Source organism: Glycine soja, unplaced genomic scaffold (assembly GCF_004193775.1).
Source record: "Glycine soja cultivar W05 unplaced genomic scaffold, ASM419377v2 tig00105152_1_pilon, whole genome shotgun sequence".
NCBI lineage: Eukaryota > Viridiplantae > Streptophyta > Magnoliopsida > Fabales > Fabaceae > Glycine > Glycine soja.
This window is the reverse complement of record NW_021144508.1, coordinates 17,961-37,141: the sequence shown is the minus strand read 5'-3', so window position 1 is coordinate 37,141 and position 19,181 is coordinate 17,961.

The following is a 19,181-nucleotide window of genomic DNA, read 5'->3' as shown; positions in this document are numbered from 1 at the left end:
TGATACCACATGATGTAGCTCCATTGGAGCTGGTAGGCCTTGGATCTTCTTCATCAATGGAGTCCTTTGCTTCTTGAAGATTAATGGCAGCAGAATGAAGAAGGAAGAAAGATGATTGGAGACGCCACTTCAAGGAGAAGATGAGTCAAGAAGAAGCCATGGATAAGAGCTTAGAGGTAGGAGAAGAAGAATAGAAGGAGAAGGAGAGGGAGCACGAAATTTGTGTCTCAAAAGAGGTCAGAACTTTGAAGTGTAATTCTCAAATGATCAAAGTTGAAAAAATGCACACACATGGCCTCTATTTATAGCCTAAGTGTCATACAAAATTGGAGGGAAATTTGAATTTCTATTAAAATTTCACTTGAATTTGAAATTGAATTTATGGAGCCAAAATTTCACTAATTATGATTAGTGAATTTTAGCTATGGTTCAGCCCACTAATCCAAGATCAAGTCCAAGATTCTCCACTAAGTGTGCTTAGGTGTCTTGAGGCATGTAAAGCATGAAGGACATGCACAAAGAGTGACTATACGATGTGGCAATGGGGTGTAGTAAGCAAATGTTCACCTCCCCCTCTAAAATTTAATTGGATTGGGCTTCTCCCAATTCAATTAAATTTATTTCCAACCACACACATCAAATATTCACTTAATTCATATGAAATTACAAAACTACCCCTAATACAAAAACTAGTCTAGGTGCCCTAAAATACAAGGGCTGAAAAATCCTACATTTCTAGGGTATGTTACCTTCATTGTGGAGCCCTTTATACAAGGCCAAAAAATAATGAAACCTTAATCTAATATGTACAAAAATAAGCGGGCTCATACTTAGCCCATGGGCCCAAAATCTATCCTAAGGCTCATGAGAACCCTAGGGCCAAAAAATAATTTCCCTCCAATTTTGTGTGACACTTAGGCTATAAATAGAGGTCATGTGTGTGCATTTTTTCAACTTCGATCATTTGAGAATTACACTTCAAAGTTCATACCTCTTTTGAGGCACAAAATTTCATGCTCCTTCTCTCCCTCTCTCTCCACTCATCTTTTCCTACCTTCAAGCTCTTATCCATGGCTTTCTATGGTGGTGAGCTTCTTCTTGACTCATCTTCTCCATGAAGTGGCGTCTCCAATCATCTTTCTTCCTTCTTCATTCCGCTGCCATTAAACTTCAAGAAGCAAAGGACTCCATTGATAAAGAAGATCCAAGGCCTACAAGCTCCACATGGAGTTACATCAAAAGTATCTCCTAAAGCCAAGGTGATCCACAATTGATAGTGGATACTCATGCATAATAATTTCTTTTGCTAGCTCTCCCCTTGCACATTCTGCATCATAAGTTCTCACACCCAACTCTTGCTTTCCTTGAACAACCTTAGGTGTAAGAAATGTTTGGCCCTTCATCCCTCTCATAAAATTCTTGTATTAAACACAACTCGCATTATGCTGCTGTTAGTCATCTTATACGACTAACTTCTGTATAGAATTTTTTTTAAAAAAACTTGTATAGTTCCCCAATTTATAGCTATTTTATAGGAATTTGTATATAAATCTTGTTTTGTTTGAATACTTTTCTTTAGAGTATCTCCCATGTGATTTAATGATAAAATATGCATAATTTCAGGTAGGCATGGCAACGGGGGTGTATATTTCATAAAGATCAACGGGGGGATATATTTATCCCTGTCCCCGACTCCCCATTTCCCTCCTCGCCCCCGCCCCTGAAACCCAACGGGGGTGTATATTTATCCCTGTCCCCGACGGGGTCGGGTTTTCCCCACCCCGCCCCGCCCCCGACATATTTATAAAATTTTATTAAAAAATATAATTTTTCATAAAATGAAAAATATAATTTTAAATAACAACCATAACATATTTTTAGATTATACATAACAACATAAAATCCAATGCAACACTAGCATAAAATTCAATCTAATAGTTTCATGTTTTAATGTGTTATATATATGTAATGATATTTTTTTAAATTAATTATTAGCGGGGCGGGTTTGGGGGCGGGTTCGGGGCGGGTATTAATAATCTCATCCCCAACCCCGAACCTGACTTTCCCTATCGGGGAAAACCCAACCCCGACCCCGACCCCGATCAACTTGGGTTTTCCCTGTCAAAATTGGGAAGGGTCCGGGGTGGGCCCCACGAGTTCGAGCCTCGTTGCCATGCCTAATTTCAGGTCAAAAGAGGCTAAAATCTTGAAGTGCTAAAGGAGCAGTCGCGCTAAGCTGAGATCAGCTCGCTAAGCGAGACGTTTGTCTCTTGCCAGGCTCAGCACATGACTGGCGCCAAGCCCAAATCCACTTACTCGTGCTAAGCGCGAGGGTGGTGCTAAGCGCGATGTCGTGATTTCAGAGCCTATTTAATGCGATGGATACTCACCTTGATGCAATGGATGCACGAGGATCACTAGTCTCAGAGATGATATGAGCTTCATTAGGCGTTGCTTCGATCCCCTGGCTGACTCTTATCTTGATTATGCTTTATTTCCTTAGTTTTATGGTTATTTCTTAGCCTTGTATTTTGGCTTTTAATCCTTAGTACTTTGGTTACTTTTTATTGTGTTCTTGCTTGTCTTGGATATGGTTGCTTTGTGCTTGGATCTTTTAGCCTTTTTTTTGCTTTTGTCTTGGTTTGATTAGACTTGCTTGAATTATGTTGTGGATTAAATCAGTTGGATTATACTATGGTTATCTTTGTCTAGATGTGTTAAGCTCCTAATTTAGTTCTTTTCTCCGACCATTTTTGGCTTTTTGATGTTTCCAAAGGGGGAGAGAACTTAAGGGTAGAGTTTATCATGAACTTAGGCATACATTTAGGGGGAGTAAGGGTTGTGAGCATGCATTATCAATTGCATATCGTTTATCTTGATTTCAGATTATTGTCATCATCAAAAGGGGGAGAGATATATAAAAGATAAGAGAGTAAGGGAAATTATCTATTCTTTATGAGACAACCTTTTATATATGAAATCTATGAAATCTTCAACTGTCTTATATAAGCAATCATTGCAAAACCAATAGTGAGTAAACTATATACAAATAGATATTTTTTGTTGCTCCTAACCTACAAGTGGTTGTCATCATCAAAAAGGGGGAGAATGTAAATCATGCATGTTTTCATGATGTCGAAAAGAAATCACTTGATAATGATTGTCATCATCAAAAAGGGGGAGAATGTGAATGTATGTATACATGATTTTGATGATGCCAAAGAAGAATAAAACAAGGCTGCTTCAAAGGATAAGCATTGCTTCAAGATTAATACAAGATTGCTTCAAAAAACAAAGCCTTGCTTCAAGATTTCTTTAAGATCAAGCCTTGCCTCAAAACAAAGTGTTTCCAAGACATGCAAGGCTCTGGTAATCGATTACCAGAAGACAAGTTTAAAAAATAGTTGTTAAAAAGGGTTTTGAATTTGAATTTTGAACCTGTAATCGATTACCAGATGTTTGTAATCGATTACCAGCAACGGAACTCTTGAAATTCAAACTCAAAAGTCATGACCCTTTAAAATATAATTGTGTAATCGATTACCAGAAACCTGTAATCGATTACCGTTGAAAAAAATTCAGAAAAGGCTTTTTGAAAAGAAACATCTCTTCAAACCATTTTGAAAAGGCACGAAGGGCCTATATATATGTGTGTCTGATTTCAAAAAGTAAGAGAGAGATTTTCCAAGAGAACTTCATTGCCAAATGCTCTCTCAACAACTCTTGGGCAAACATTTGCAAATCTATTAAGAGTTCATGGACTTCAATTGTAATATTCTTCTCTTAAAGAGAGAATTCTTCTTCTTCTTCTTCTTCTTATTCAAAGATATTGATTAAGGGACTGAGGGTCTCTTAAGTTGTAAGGATTCCTGAACACAAGGGATGTACCGCAATTCTTTTCCAGTATAGCGCGGCCAAAGGTTCAGGCACAAACAATCACATATCCTTCTTCTTTGATACAACTGATTCAAAATAATCTGTTTCATGGTCTACCAAATGAAGACCCATACGCACACCTAGCTACTTACATTGAAATATGCAATACTATTCGATTGGCTGGTGTGCCTGAAGATGCAATTCGATTGAGCTTGTTTTCATTCTCATTGTTTGGAGAAGCTAAGAGGTGGCTTCACTCGTTCAAAGGCAACAGTCTTAAGACTTGGGATGAAGTGGCTGAGAAATTTCTGTAGAAGTATTTCTCAGAGTCTAAGACTGCAGAAGGAAAAGCAACCATCTCTTTTTTCACCAATTTCCAGATGAATCCCTGAGTGAGGCCTTAGAAAGATTCCATGGTCTATTGAGAAAGATACCCACTCACGGATTCTCAAAATCGATTCAGCTCAACATTTTTATTGATGGGTTAAGGCCACAGTCCAAGCATCTATTAGATGCTTCTGCTGGGGGAAAAATAAAGTTGAAGACCCCTGAAGAAGCCATGGATCTTATTGAAAATATGGCTGCAAGTGACATTGCTATTCTCAGAGATAGAGCCCACATACCAACAAAGAAAAGTCTTCTACAACTTACATCGCAAGATGCGTTGTTGGCACATAACAAGTTGTTGTCCAAGCAATTGGAAGCATTGACCGAAACACTAAGTAAGTTGCCAACTCAAATACATTCTGCGTAATCTTTACCATCTACTATTTTGCAGGATGCAGGGTTTGCCATCTATGGTGGAGCTCACAATTCTGGCTGTTGTATCCCCAATGAAGAACCAACTCATGAAGTCAATTATATGAGGAACCAGCCAAGACAAAATTTCAATGCAGGTGGATATTCTGGGTTTCAACATGGTCATCCACATAATTCACAATAGGGAGAGTGGAGGAATCACCCTGGAAACCAGTTCAACAAAGACCAGGGTGGTCCATCTAACAGGCCACAACAACAAGGGCCTAGTCTCTATGATCGAACAACGAAGCTGGAAGAAACTCTGGCTCAATTTATGCAGGTATCTATGTCAAACCATAAGAGCACAGAGTCAGCCATTAAGAATCTGGAAGTCCAAGTGGGACAGCTGGCAAAACAATTGGTGGATAGGCCGTCAAGCAGCTTTAGTGCTAACACTAAGAAGAATTCGAAGGAAGAATGTAAAGCTGTAATGGCAAGGAGCAGAATGGCAATTCAGGCTAATGAAGGTAGAGCTGAAGAGAAGGTGGAGGGATATAAACAACAGTCGGCAATTGAGCCGGCACTGGAACCAGTTTTTGATTTTGTTAAACTTGAGGAAGTTGTGGAAGATGAAGATGACCAACAGGAGAGAGAGAGACACCAATAAAAGAGAGTGAAATAGGAATAAAGATGAAGGAAGAACAAGAAAAAGAAAAAGAAAAAGAAGAAGTCAAAAAAAAAATCAGAAAAATGAAAAAAAAAAAGAAGAAGGTTGATGAGGAGACAAAGAAGAGCAAGAGTGAGGTTTCAAGAGAGAAAAGAGAGAGATTACTTCAACTGAAGGCAAGGAAGTACCATATCCATTGGTACCTTCCAAGAAGGATAAAGAGAGACACTTAGCCAGATTTCTTGACATCTTCAAGAAGCTGGAGATCACTTTGCCTTTTGGAGAAGCTCTCCAACAAATGCCCCTCTATGCCAAATTTTTAAAAGACATGCTGACAAAGAAGAACCGGTATATCCACAGTGTATGATAGTTATGGAAGGAAATTGTAGTGTGGTTATTCAACGCATCCTTCCCCTAAAGCACAAAGATCCTGGAAGTGTCACTATACCATGTTCCATTGGCAAGGTTGTTGTGGGTAAAGCTCTCATAGACTTGGGAGCTAGTATCAATTTAATGCCTCTCTCCATGTGCCGGCAACTTGGAGAGATAGAGATAATTGCCACACGCATGACCCTCCAAATGGTTGGTCGCTCATTCACAAGACCATATGGAGTGATCGAAGACCTTTTGGTTAAGGTCAAACATTTGATCTTTCCAGCTGATTTTGTAGTGATGGACATTGATGAAGATGCTGACATTCCCTTAATTCTTGGAAGACCTTTTCTATCCACCACAAGCTGTGTGGTAGACATGGGGAAGAGGAAACTACAAATGGCCATAGAAGACTAGCAAATCAGTTTCGATATGTTTCATGAAGAGAAAGCTTTGTGTGACCAAAATGTTTGTTTGAAGGAGAATGTGATGGAGGAAAAGAGACTATAGAAGAAAGTTCTGGAAGTTGGAACCTTGTTGGACCCAGGATAACAGGATGATGCATCAAGCTAATGGCGTTAAAAGAGCGCTTACTCGGAGGCAACCCATCTTTTCTTTCCTTTTTCTCTTTTTCATTTTGTATCTCTTGCATGTAGTTAGGATAGTTGCTTGTGATTGTGATTAATTTTTCAGCTTGTTTAGTAGTGAACAAGGGGGTTTTTAAGCCTAGGTGAAGAGATGGACAGAAAAGACTCAAAAAAAATTTCATTTGTCCATCCGTTAAGCGCAACCCTTGCGTTAAGCGCCATGTCTTCACGCGCTAAGTGCTTAGACCCCTGGCTAGTTGGCTGAATAGTTCAACTAAGCACACATCATTGCACTAAGCCCAAGTGAACTTCAAGCAGTGGGCTTAGCGGAGATGATGCGCTAAGCGCCACTCCTTCTCTAGAAAAATCTTTTGTAGCAGCGCTAAGTGCGCTGTCCTGAACTAAGCCTTATATCCATTCTGGAATTGAACTTTCATAAGTTGGACTTAGCAACAGGATGCGCTAAGCATCAGTCCCTTAATATTTTTGGAAATGCTTGGAAGTGCGCATGTTGCGCTAAGCCTGAACTACTCTTTGTAAGTTGAAGCTTGATTGCGCGCTAAGCCTTTCATCTCAGGCGAAGTGCATTTTGCAGAAAAATTTTGTGTTGCAGCAAGCGCTAAGCACAGCCTGCGGCGTTAAGCCCCAGATCCTCTCTGGAATTTGAAACTTCAAGTTGGGCTTAGCGTGAGGTTACACTAAGCGCATGGGCTTTAATCTCAAACATCATGTTGGCACGCTAAGCGCAGCTATGCACTAAGCACACCAAACAAAAATGCTAAAATAAAATAGAACTACCATAGGCAGTTACCTTTACACTTCAAACCTTTTACTCCCTTGTGCTTGTGCCCACATTCATGCTTTTATGCATTTTGCTGCCTTTGCTTCAAGTTATTCCTGCTTCCTTGGTTCTTCTTACATTCCAACATAATCCAAGTAAGTAGTGCTTCATTTTCATTTTCATTTTCATGTTTTGAACCTTAGGATAGACGATTTCTTGCTTTGTTAGCTTGCATTGCTGTTTAGGTTAGGGTTCTAGCTTTAGAATTTGCTATTTAAGGATTTAGGTTAGGTTTTAGAGCCCCTTAGGGGCAATGCCTGAAAAAGGGGTGAGGACCCCTATGTTTCTGCTGGAAATTACGATGAACGCGCTAAGCGCCCTGCTATGCTTAGCTTATTCATCGTAGCTGTTAAATATTTGGATTTCTAGATGATCACGCTAAGCCGACCATGTCGCGCTAAGCGCGTTCATCCCTGCTGATGAACAAAACCGATGAGTACGTGATGTTTCATTATTTTCTCCTATTTCTTAACCCTTTTTGCCACCATTTTAATTACTGATTAGCCTTAATTGTCAAATTAATTATGCAGTTTTATCATTTGGGCCTACTTGACTAATTTTGTGTTTTTAATTTAATTTCAGGAGAATTATAAGCAATTGGGCTTGAATCCGGAATTGGGCTTGGACTTGAAGAGAGCAGACAATTTTATTTCATCTAGATTTTATCTTATCCAGATTTTATTTCATCTAGATTTTATTTCATCCAGATTTTATTTCATCTAGATTTTATTTCATCCAATCTTATCTTATCTTGTCTAGATTTTATTTTATTTATGGGCTTGGACTTAAAATAGATTTGTAAGATTTGGGACTAAGGACCTATATAACAACACCGGGGTTTTATTTTAGAGAGTTTTCCGAGAGAGGAGAATAATTTTAGGGTTTTGGCAATTCCAGTTTTTATTATTGTTCATGCACACTGTTCACGTAGAATAAAATTCATTTTTTGCAATTTTGTTTCTGCTTCAATCTACAATTTCGTTTTCTGCTGATTAATGGAAGGCTAAGTCTCTAGCGTTGTTTTCTCTTGAGGATCAAGCACAACTCTCTTTAAGGTTTTGTTATTACTATTGAATACTGATCAGTTTTTCCTCTTCACCAATTACTCTGTATTTGTTGCTATTAATCCATGCATGCTTAGTGCTTGATTAATTGTCTCTACGCTTAATTTATGTTCATGATTAATGATCATTTTTGTCATGATTAATTGGTGTATGTGTTGCTTAATCACATAATGACAGCCTTATGTTAATTTTCACTTAGTAATTTAATTTAGGGTTGGATTAAGTGGTTGAACTGGTTAGGGATAAATCCTCGTAACCTAGGATAAGAGACTTGCTTGTGAATCAAGGGGAAACAATATGTTTTAATTATGTTATTTTCTAATTAAAATTTGCTTGCTTCTTAAATTACAAAAACAAACAACCCCCCCCCCCCAAATTTGTTACTGTTTTATAACTATCTATTATGAACGTTGGTTGACCATTGCTCGTTGGGAGACGACCTAGGATCACTTCCTAGATATTGCATTTTTAATGTTTATTTGATTTAGGTACGACCTCGATCAGTAGGCTAAGCACGTCTGTGTGCTAAGCGTCACTAGTGTTTCAAACACTTAGAAGTTTTTATTTTTTTTATCAGCGCTAAGCCTAACCTGTCAGGCTAAGCACCACTTTGCTTCTGTTTTTCAACCTTTGTATAAGGCTAAGCGCAGCCTGCTACGCTAAGCCCTTGTTATGTTTCATGGAGGTTGAGCTAAGCGCGCCCTGCTACGCTATGCTCAACTCTTTGACTGTCTTTAAGCTTTTGTAATCAGGCTAAGCATGCCCTGTGCGCTAAGCCTGAGTGTCATTCTGGTGAGGTTGAGCTAAGTGTGCCCTACTGCACTAAGCTCAAGTCCTCTACTATTTTAAAAATTGTAGATTTAGGCTAAGTCCAGCATGCTGCGCTAAGACTAATCTGCAGAAAAACATTTTTTGTGTCTTTAGGCTAAGCACATGTCTGTCGCGCTTAGCCCATGAGTAAATTTGCATAAGGTACGCTAAGCCCAGCATGCTGCGCTAAGCGCCCAATCCAGTTTTTAGTTGTATTTTTCTATTTTTGTTGAATAATCATGTTTTAACTCTATTGTTTGATCTTATTTCTTTCATATGGCATCGAAGAAGAGAAAGGCACCTGCCACACCTTCCCAAGTCAGATATGACAGATCAAGGTTCAGTTCTCTAGAGGCTTGGGAAAGGTACACATACATAGTGGTGCCTAGAAAGATACTTCCAGAGAGAAATATGGTGATATACCACACTGAGTTCGATGATTTCAAAGAAGAGCTTGAGAGAAGAAATTGGCATGAGGAGTTGACCAGCTTTGAAGAAAGCAACATTGATGTTGCCATTATGAAGGAGTTCTATGCTAACCTCTATGATCCAAAGGATAAATCACCAAAACAGGTGACGGTCAGAGGCCATTTAGTGAAGTTTGACGAAGATGCCCTCAACACATTCTTGAAGACCCCTATGATCATTGAGGAGGGGGAAACACTATCTGCTTATTCCAAGTTCGCACTCCTGAGGCCTAATCCTCAAGAATTGGCAGCCAAGCTCTGTATCCCAGGGAGGGGATTTGAGCTTAATGTTGATGGCTTGCCATTGAAGATCCTCAGAAAGAACCTGACTACCATTGCTCAGACTTGGAGTGTGCTTTCCTTCTCAAACTTGGTCCCTACCTCACACACATCAGATATCACTCTGGATAGGGCCAAGTTGATTTATGGAATAATTTAGAAGATGGACATGAATGTGGGCTACCTAATTTCTCATCATATCTCTATGATCGCCTAGCACGACTCCTCTAGGTCTGGGTTTCCAGCCTTAATCACTGCTTTCTGTAAAGCTAGAGGAGTCACTTCTGATTCTAGGTCGCTAGAGAGTCTCAGCCCCGCCATTAATTTGGCATATGTGAAGAAGAACTTTTGGAATCTTGATGATCTAACAATGAATTTTAGAGGGCCTCTCAAGGCAAGGGGGAAGAGGTCAGAGACTCTCCCATCTTCTGTGATACCCCCATCAGCAACTCCTTCAATTACAGCTCCAGCTTCTTCTGCGCTATCTCCATCTGCTCCAGCTTCATCTTTACCAGCACCAGCTTCAGCTACCACTCCTTTGCCAGTTCCTGCTTCAATTTCTACAAGACGCTCCTCATTCACCTCTGAGACTTTATTTGCTATGCTGCAGAGCCTACACAGAGGCCAAATCATCATCGTGCAGCGCTTACAAAGCTTATATTTGCAGCCTATGATGAGCATGGAGGAGTTCCTTAGTCAGGTGGCTTGGCCAGAAGTCTAGTCTTCTCCTTCGGGAGGGGGTGAGGCCTCCGCAACCCAAGAGCCTGTACCAGAGAAAGACAAGCCCATCCCTCCTGAGCCATTTGTTTATGAGACTGATCCAGTTAGTGCTCAGGAAAAGGTAGCATCACAAGTTCCAATTCCTGTCTCTCCAGCACCCATTACTGATGATTACTAGTCATCTACACCAGCATTGGAGCAAGAGCAGCCCATTTCACAGGATCCACCAGCTGCTCCAATGTTGGATCTTAATGAGCATGTAGAGGATCACCCACATGAGGATTGACAGGATCTTTATCTTTTTTGCATTTTGAACAGTTTATTTTTATCAGTTTATTTAGTTTATGCTTTATGTTTCAGTTATTTAAATTTCAGTCTTTAAATTTTAGTTTTAAATTTATGTTATTTTGTTTGTAGTAGTAGCTTGTGCAAAAGCATGATTGAACAGTGAACTGATTGAATATGATATTCAGTGGTTTGATTTTGAATGAAATGAAGTTTTGTGATTGATTTGAATGAGAAATTGTATGAATTGAGTGGATTGGAATGTATAGATTTTGTTTTGATCAAGCTTGTAGCCATTAGAAGAGAAATAACATGTGATTAGTAGTATGACTGAAAATGTTAGTTAGTTGTCAAATTGATTGTGAAGGAATGCATTAACTGTATCCCGGTGAGAGTCTGATCCTTAAATTTTGAGAGAAATGACTATCATTTAGTACTGAATTTTGCATGAATCTCTGAAGTATGGAATGAATGCATGAAATTGAGGATGATGAAGGCCATTTTTTATTATGACAGCCACTTAGCCAAAAAGCTGATCACGTGCTTGAATGATTTATCCCTTGCACCCAGTTTTGAGCTAAATGAATGTTTCATTGATGGAACCTTGAGCCTATACAGTTTTATCTCCTGCTACCTTCACTACTAAAAAAAGGGCTTTCTACATCGCCTTATTAACATCGGTTATTGCTAAAACCGATGTCAACGAAAGCGCGATGGCATTTTTGTAATTAAATGGAGTTACTTAACATCGGTTTTTGCAAAACCGATGTTAACTACTTCATGTTAACATCGGTTATTTAAAAAACCGATGTTAACATGATGTTAAGATGAATATGGTAACATCGGTTTCGGAAAAACCGATGTTAACTTCATAGAGTTAACATCGGTTTTGAGAAAACCGATGTTAAGGAGTTGATTTTAACATTGGTTTTGAGAAAGCCGATGTTAAGGAGTTGATTTTAACATCGGTTATCCATAAAAAACTGATGTTGTTATGTTTATAAGTTAAAAAAAATTGAGATTTCACAAGCCGCGCGCTCTCGAAAACCTTGCCCTCCCTCTTCTCTTTGTCATCCTCCTGCCTGAAATCGCTCTTCTCTTTCTCCTCCCGCCTGAAATCTGCCGGAAACCGCTCCCTCGACACCCACATTGTCCTCGCTGGAACCCACAGAACCCCCTACACTGCCGGAAAACCCACATTGTCCTCACTCGAACCCCACAAAACCCACATTGTCCTCGCTCGAAGAAAACCCTACATACACTGTTGCTACTAGGGTGCTGAAACACTCGTGGGTGCTCAAAGCTCAAAGCTTTCTCTGCGAGGTACGTAGGTCAACGTCGTGTATGCTAAGTTTCTGTGGGTGTTCATGTTTTATTGATGATAATATTAATAATAATAATAATACGTCTTCAGTTGTAGTATTGCTGATTGAGGTACGAGGAAAGCTTAAAGTTTTGTGACATTTTGTTAGATCTCACTGCCATTTTCACTATTTGGGTTCGAGGTAAGCTTGGTCTGTTTTCATTTGTAGTTTACTTAGGAAACATGTTGAAGTTTGTCTCTATTAAATCTATAGACTGCTTGGAGCACCAGTAGAGATAACTAGTGATAAGGATCTTGTTATTGTGAGTGGTTTGACCCGAATTGAGAGTGGCATCGGATAATAAAGAAAAGGTTTTTGTTTGCGATTCTACAGGCTCCGCTCACGTGCGTGTGTTGCTGGGTTCTCTTGATCAAGGTAACACTAACTTCTATACTTCATTTGACCTATTTTATTTTTTCTGGGTAGTAATAAGTAATGTTGCATGATTTTTAGTAACGTGTTATTCTGTTTGCACTATAACAGAGAATCAACCATGATTTCTGTAGATGGATCCACAGGGGTCTTGAAATTCCCTGCAATTGCTTTAACATTTTACTGTCCAACAGGGGGGGCTTTGATGGAAACTTGCTTGTGGGGCTTCTATGGAGGCTGGATCTTTGAGCTTCAATGGGGTCCTTTAATGGTGATTTTCCACCATGGAGATGCAGCGGAAGACAAAGGAAAAGAGGTGAGAGGAGGCGCCATCCATTAAAGAATAAGCCATGGAAGAATGAGCTTCACCACCAAGATGAGCCTTGGATAAGAAGCTTGGAGATGATGCTTCAATGGAGGAAAAGAAAGAGGGAGAGAAAGAGAGAAGGGGGAGCACGAAATTGAAGGAAGAAAAAGGGAGAGAAGTTGAATTTTGAGTTGTGTCTCACAAGACTCATTCATCAAAGTTACAACAAGTGTTACACATGTTTCTATTTATAGACTAGGTAGCTTCCTTGAGAAGTTTTCTTGAGAAAACTTCCTTGAGAAGCTTCTTTGAGAAAACTTCCTTGAGAAGCTAGAGCTTAGCTACACACACCCCTCTAATAACTAAGCTCACCTCCTTGAGAAGCTTCCTTGAAAAGATTCCTAAAGAAGCTAGAGCTTAGCTACACACACCTCGCTAACAGGTAAGCTCACCTCCTTGAGATGAGAAGCTAGAACTTAGCTACACACCCCCTATAATAGCTAAGCTCACCCCCATGACAAAATACATGAAAATACAAAAAAAGTCCCAACTATAAAGACTACTCAAAATGCCTCGAAATACAAGGGTAAAACCCTATACTACTAGAATGGCCAAAATACAAGGCCTAAACGAAGGAAAAAACCTATTCTAATATTTACAAAGATAAGCGGGCTCATACTTAGCCCATGGGCTCAAAATATACCCTAAGGCTCATGAGAACCCTAGGGCCTTCCCTTTGATCTCTGGCCCGATCTACTTGGAGTCTTCTATCCAATGCCCTTGCGGGGTAGGATTGCATCATTCCCTCCACATTGGAAAGGATTTGACCTCAAATCCTGAGGTTCTTCATACTCTGGGCTCCTTCCCTCAACACCTGTAAAAAGAACAAAAACATATGTATTAGTGGTGTTTGGTATGTTGAAGTAAGGTAAGGTCTGAAAACCTATTTCCTAGGCATCTTCCCATGAAGGAACATGGTTTCTCACCAACTCAATGAGTGGTGCTACAAGTATAGAAAAATATGGGACAAACCTTTTGTAAAAGTTTGTTAAGTCATGGAAGCCCCAAATTTTTCTTATACTTGGAGGAGTGGGCCACTTAGGAATGACCTTTATTCTCTTAGGGTTCATGGGAACCCCTTGATTACTATTTGAAAAATTAAGAAAAGTAACACAATAAAACATACCTTTTTCTGTATTTTCATATTGATTATTCCTACCAAAAAGTATGACAAGCCTAAGGTGTCCCATATGAGACCTAAGTTTGTATTGAAACTAAAAATAAGAACAAACCTACCTAATGGATCCCTATGTACACACACCATGAAGATGTTAGGTGTACGAGTGATTTTACAAAAGAGGGTTGCACCACTCAAAACATTCATCATACCACCCATTTTAGGGACTTGGTGCCTAATAATAGCTATTTTGGGCACCAACAAAGCACAAGGATTTAAGCTCTTGCGAACCAAACCCTCATCCAACAACTTCTTTACTTGAGGAATAAACTCAAGCCCAAGAGGTGTGGCAATGCTAGCAAGTGTCTTTTTACAAAAGAGAAAATGTGGAGGTTGTCTAAGAGGGAAAGTTTCTTTAATGTTTGTCTTTATTGTAAAATGAGTTTCCTTCTTAGCTAACCTCTTGGAGGAGACACTTACCTCCTTACACTTCTCTTTAACCACTAATGGTTATCCATCTTCTTGGGGGTAGATTTCTTCACTACATTCTTCCCCTTTTGCTTCTTCACTTTCACTAGAGGAAGGTGAAGTAGTAGCCTCATCTTGGCTACTATAAATGTCTTGGCCCCTCATAATCATGGTTTTTGTGGTGGGGCATTGAGAAGTAATGTGTCCTCTTCCAAGACATTTAAAGCACTTTATAGAGCTAGTTTTCTCTTGCATACTAGCCTTAGGGGCTTGCTTTTCTATTGTCTTCCCCTTATCATCTTTGGGCTTAGAAGGTGTCACCCCTAAGATGCCTTGACCTTGGTCTTTCTTTGGATAAGAGTGAGAGCCATAAGATTATGAAGTAGACTTCTTTTTAAGTTGTTGCTCTACCCTTATTTCCCAATCTAAGTTAGCCTCTACATTGTCCTTCCCATGGAAGTATGAGAGGTTAATGTTAGCCTCTTGAGGCTTTCTTTCCTTTTCTCTTCTATGAGAGTGAGGTCAAAGATGTGACCTATGCCTTCCTTCGTAATAGTCATGAATTTCTTCACTTAGGCTCTTGCAAGAGTTATGACTACTATAGGAGACATGTTTTTCTCTTTTCATTTCTTTCATTATTTTTCTTCTTTCTTCCTCTCTTATTTTCTTTCTTTCATCTTGACTTATTTCTTCCACTCTTTTTTTTCATTTTTCTTTTCTCTCTTGTTTTTCTTTCCATAACTTGAGGGAACTCAACTCATCTAAGATTCTAGATATAGGGTCTTTATGACTAGTACCCTCGCCATTAACACTAGATGAATGATGACTCATGTTGGTTCCTAAGTTATGGTTCTTTCTTGTTGGAGGTTTGAAAACAAAAGGTAAAAGAAACTATGGTTGAAACTAGCCAAAATAAACACTAAAAGAGGTGTGAAAGATAAGGTAAATGAAATTCTGATATCAATGACAGATGTCGTACAGGATGTCACGACATCGCGCTTCAGAACATGCAGCTTGTATATGACCGTATGAACAGATTAAACAAGTAAATAACACAAGAGAATTGTTAACCCAGTTCGGTGCAACGTCACCTACATCTGGGGGCTACTAAGCCAGGGAGGAAATCCACTAAAATAGTGTTAGTTCGAAGATCTAACAGCCACTGTTTACAACCTTCTCACCTAACCACTACCCGTGCAATCTCTACCTAAGAGCCACTCTTAGATATGAGAAACCCCTCTCACTCCCTCTCAATCACTCTCCCGTGTTTACAATTAATTCAAATACACACCAGAGATTGCTCTCTGAACAATAGAGATCAACTCCACACACTATAGAGATCAACTCTACACACTCAGGTCCAACACTTGATGTTAGGATGACATCAAGGTGGCTCACAAAACACTCAAGTCCCAAAACTCACAAAATAACTCTTCAATCCCGGACTTGGTGGAAAACTCGTGCAGCCTTCATGTTTATATAGCAGTGTGCGTTTCTGGGCTGCAACTACTTGTGCTGGATGAGATCTATCATTTTCCTGAAAATCTGCACTTAAAGATCTAAGAGATACAGTTTGATCTTTTAGTTTTTATCTTTAATCTTTAATCCCTGAACGAACTATTCAAGTTTGTAATTCGAACTTTAATTATCTTTTAATTCGTTCCTAAAGATAGATCGCCAAATCTGTTGCTAACTGCACATTAATCTGTTAAAGATATAACAAATTTATGTGTCCAGTATTTTCGGGCCGGATGTCAGGACATTGTGTCCGACATCGTGGATCCTGCACACTCTGTTAAAGATATAACAGATTTATGTGTCCAGTATTTTCGAGCCGGATGTCAGGACATCGTATCCGACATCGTGGATCCTGCAGCTTCAATTCTTCATTTGACATTTTATCTTGCCTTGTGCATTGTGCAGCCCGATCTGATTCCTTGACATAACATTGGACATCATGTGCAGCAACTCCAGCTTTCCTTCATTGTCTAAGTGCTTATGTTTTAACAAAATCTTAGCCAATCTTTTAAACACTCAGTAGAGCTAAGCACTAACAGTAAACAACTAATTGAGGAAAGCTATCTAGGCGGTTTGGCAAGAAATGAAAACTAGGCGAATCCTAAGAGTGTTTGGATGACCACATTCAAGGTTCCCAACAAAACACTCACTATCCTAAGGAAAAATTCCCTAAAATTATTACACACAAATGGAAGTTTGGTAACCTATTGGAGGCTCCCAACACACTTCCAATGAAAGGCCTTTTTGTTACAAAACTTGAAAGCAATGAAGGTAAGTAAATTGCAAATTACAAAATTACAAAATGGTCCTCAATTTTGGTGGGTGTTCTCTCTTTGGTGATTCACTGAATTTAGAATTCTTCTTAGTCCAATAGCTCTTAAGGTGGTTGGCCCTTTTTTCTTGACTCAAATTCTTCAAGGGATGGCACCAATCCTCCTTCCAATTCCCTATATGGCAACCCACAAACAAGGAAACAAAGAGACAAACAATAACCAAAGACAAAAAAAAATGAAATGAAAGCTAAACCAATGGAGTTTTAACAAGACAACTTTTCAAGGATTATTCAACAATTAAAGCAATGAAAAGGACATAGAAGCAAGCTAGAACTCAAAGAGAAACTTAGAATGGCTCTAGAGTAGAGTAAAAAAACTAGAAAAAAAAAGACTCAAAAAAACTCTAGCTTTGGCACTTGTCTTCACACTAATTTTCAATTGAAATTTTGGAACTAATATGGGTATAACATAGGCACCAATTATAGAATAAATTTTGAGCCAAAACAACAAGCACACTTCCCTTTCATTTTTTTTTCCTGGATACTGATTTTCCTGCCAACTTGTGTGATTTTTCGTATTTGTTCCTTTTATCCAAATCACTTGTTTCTTTTTTTATAACTTTTTTCCAGATGTCTAGAAAATTCAGTAAAAATTTCAGCTCAAAATTTGAAGTAACCAATTCTCAGTAATATTTACAAGTTTGTATGTCCAAGCTGCCAGCACCAGCGATTTTGTTTTTTAGCATGGTATATTGATTGCCTTGGGCTTACTTTTAACCTTCCTATGTATGTTGAACTCACTAGGATTGTTTACCACAGTTTTAGGAGTTCAATATTCACTTAGGATCAACATTTCAGCCAGCAATTCAATCACCAAAACTCAAATTCACAATAGACACAATCATAAGAAAACCTAAAAGTTCAAGAAAAGGTTCACAATCAAAGACTCTCTAAGAATTTTGCATGAACATGTTAAGGACTAATTAACATGAAAGATTTGATTCAAATCAAATAATAGGCTAAAAGAATTTCATACACTCATGAGCAAATGAGTTAGACAAAGAAACAAGAAAATAAAATTCAGCACAACATAAGAAATCTTTTGTGACAAGTTTCATGACTAGACATGACTTCTATGACAAAACTACAATAGGTGAACAAATCACTCTAGATTTTTGAGGTTTTCTTCTACTTTAATATTTTTGTAAGAATTTTATGGTTTAGGTTTCAGCCACAAAAAATAACAACACAAAACTCAAAGGAACCTAAACTCAACACAATTCATGGTTCAAGAACAAGAACAAGAAATTTGAAACATAGAAAATAAAATCTAGCTTCTATAGCAAGTTTAATTGGTGAAAACTCTAAAGAATCATGTTAACAACATTTAGCACAAGACATTTGAGGAGATACATGGAGAAAAAATGAAGAAAAAACAATGGAAGAGAAGGTAAAGCAAAAAATTAATGGAGGTTTAAGGAGCACCTACTTGAAGCTCTTGTGCTCTGATTACCACTTGATGGAAACTTGCTTGTGGGGCTTCTATGGAGGCTGGATCTTTGAGCTTCAATGGGGTCCTTTAATGGTGATTTTCCACCATGGAGATGTAGTGGAAGACAAAGGAAAAGAGGTGAGAGGAGGCGCCATCCATTAAGGAATAAGCCATGGAAGAAGGAGTTTCACCACCAAGATGAGCCTTTGATAAGAAGCTTGGAGAGGATGCTTCAATGGAGGAAAAGAAAGAGGGAGAGAAAGAGAGAGGGGGGAGCACGAAATTGAAGGAAGAAAAAGGGAGAGAAGTTGAACTTTGAGTTGTGTCTCACAAGACTCTCATTCATCAAAGTTACAACAAGTGTTACACATGTTTCTATTTATAGACTAGGTAGCTTCCTTGAGAAGTATTCTTGAGAAAACTTCCTTGAGAAGCTTCTTTGAGAAAACTTCCTTGAGAAGCTAGAGCTTAGCTACACACACCCCTCTAATAACTAAGCTCACCTCCTTGAGAAGCTTCCTTGAAAATATTCCTAAAGAAGCTAGAGCTTAGCTACACACACCTCTCTAATAGCTAAGCTCATCTCCTTGAGATGAGAAGCTAGAACTTAGCTACACACCCCCTATAATAGCTAAGCTCACCCCCATGACAAAATACATGAAAATACAAAAAAAGTCCCTACTACAAAGACTACTCAAAATGCCTCGAAATACAAGGGTAAAACCCTATACTACTAGAATGGCCAAAATACAAGGCCTAAACGAAGGAAAAAACCTATTCTAATATTTACAAAGATAAGCGGGCTCATACTTAGCCCATGGGCTCAAAATATACCCTAAGGCTCATGAGAACCCTAGGGCCTTCCCTTGGATCTTTGGCCCGATCTACTTGGAGTCTTCTATCCAATGCCCTTGCGGGGTAGGATTGCATCAGGCTTGATTGTTGTTGTTTTAACATATTTTTTGTTTCTTGAGCAACTAATGCTTAAGTATATAGATAAAGCTC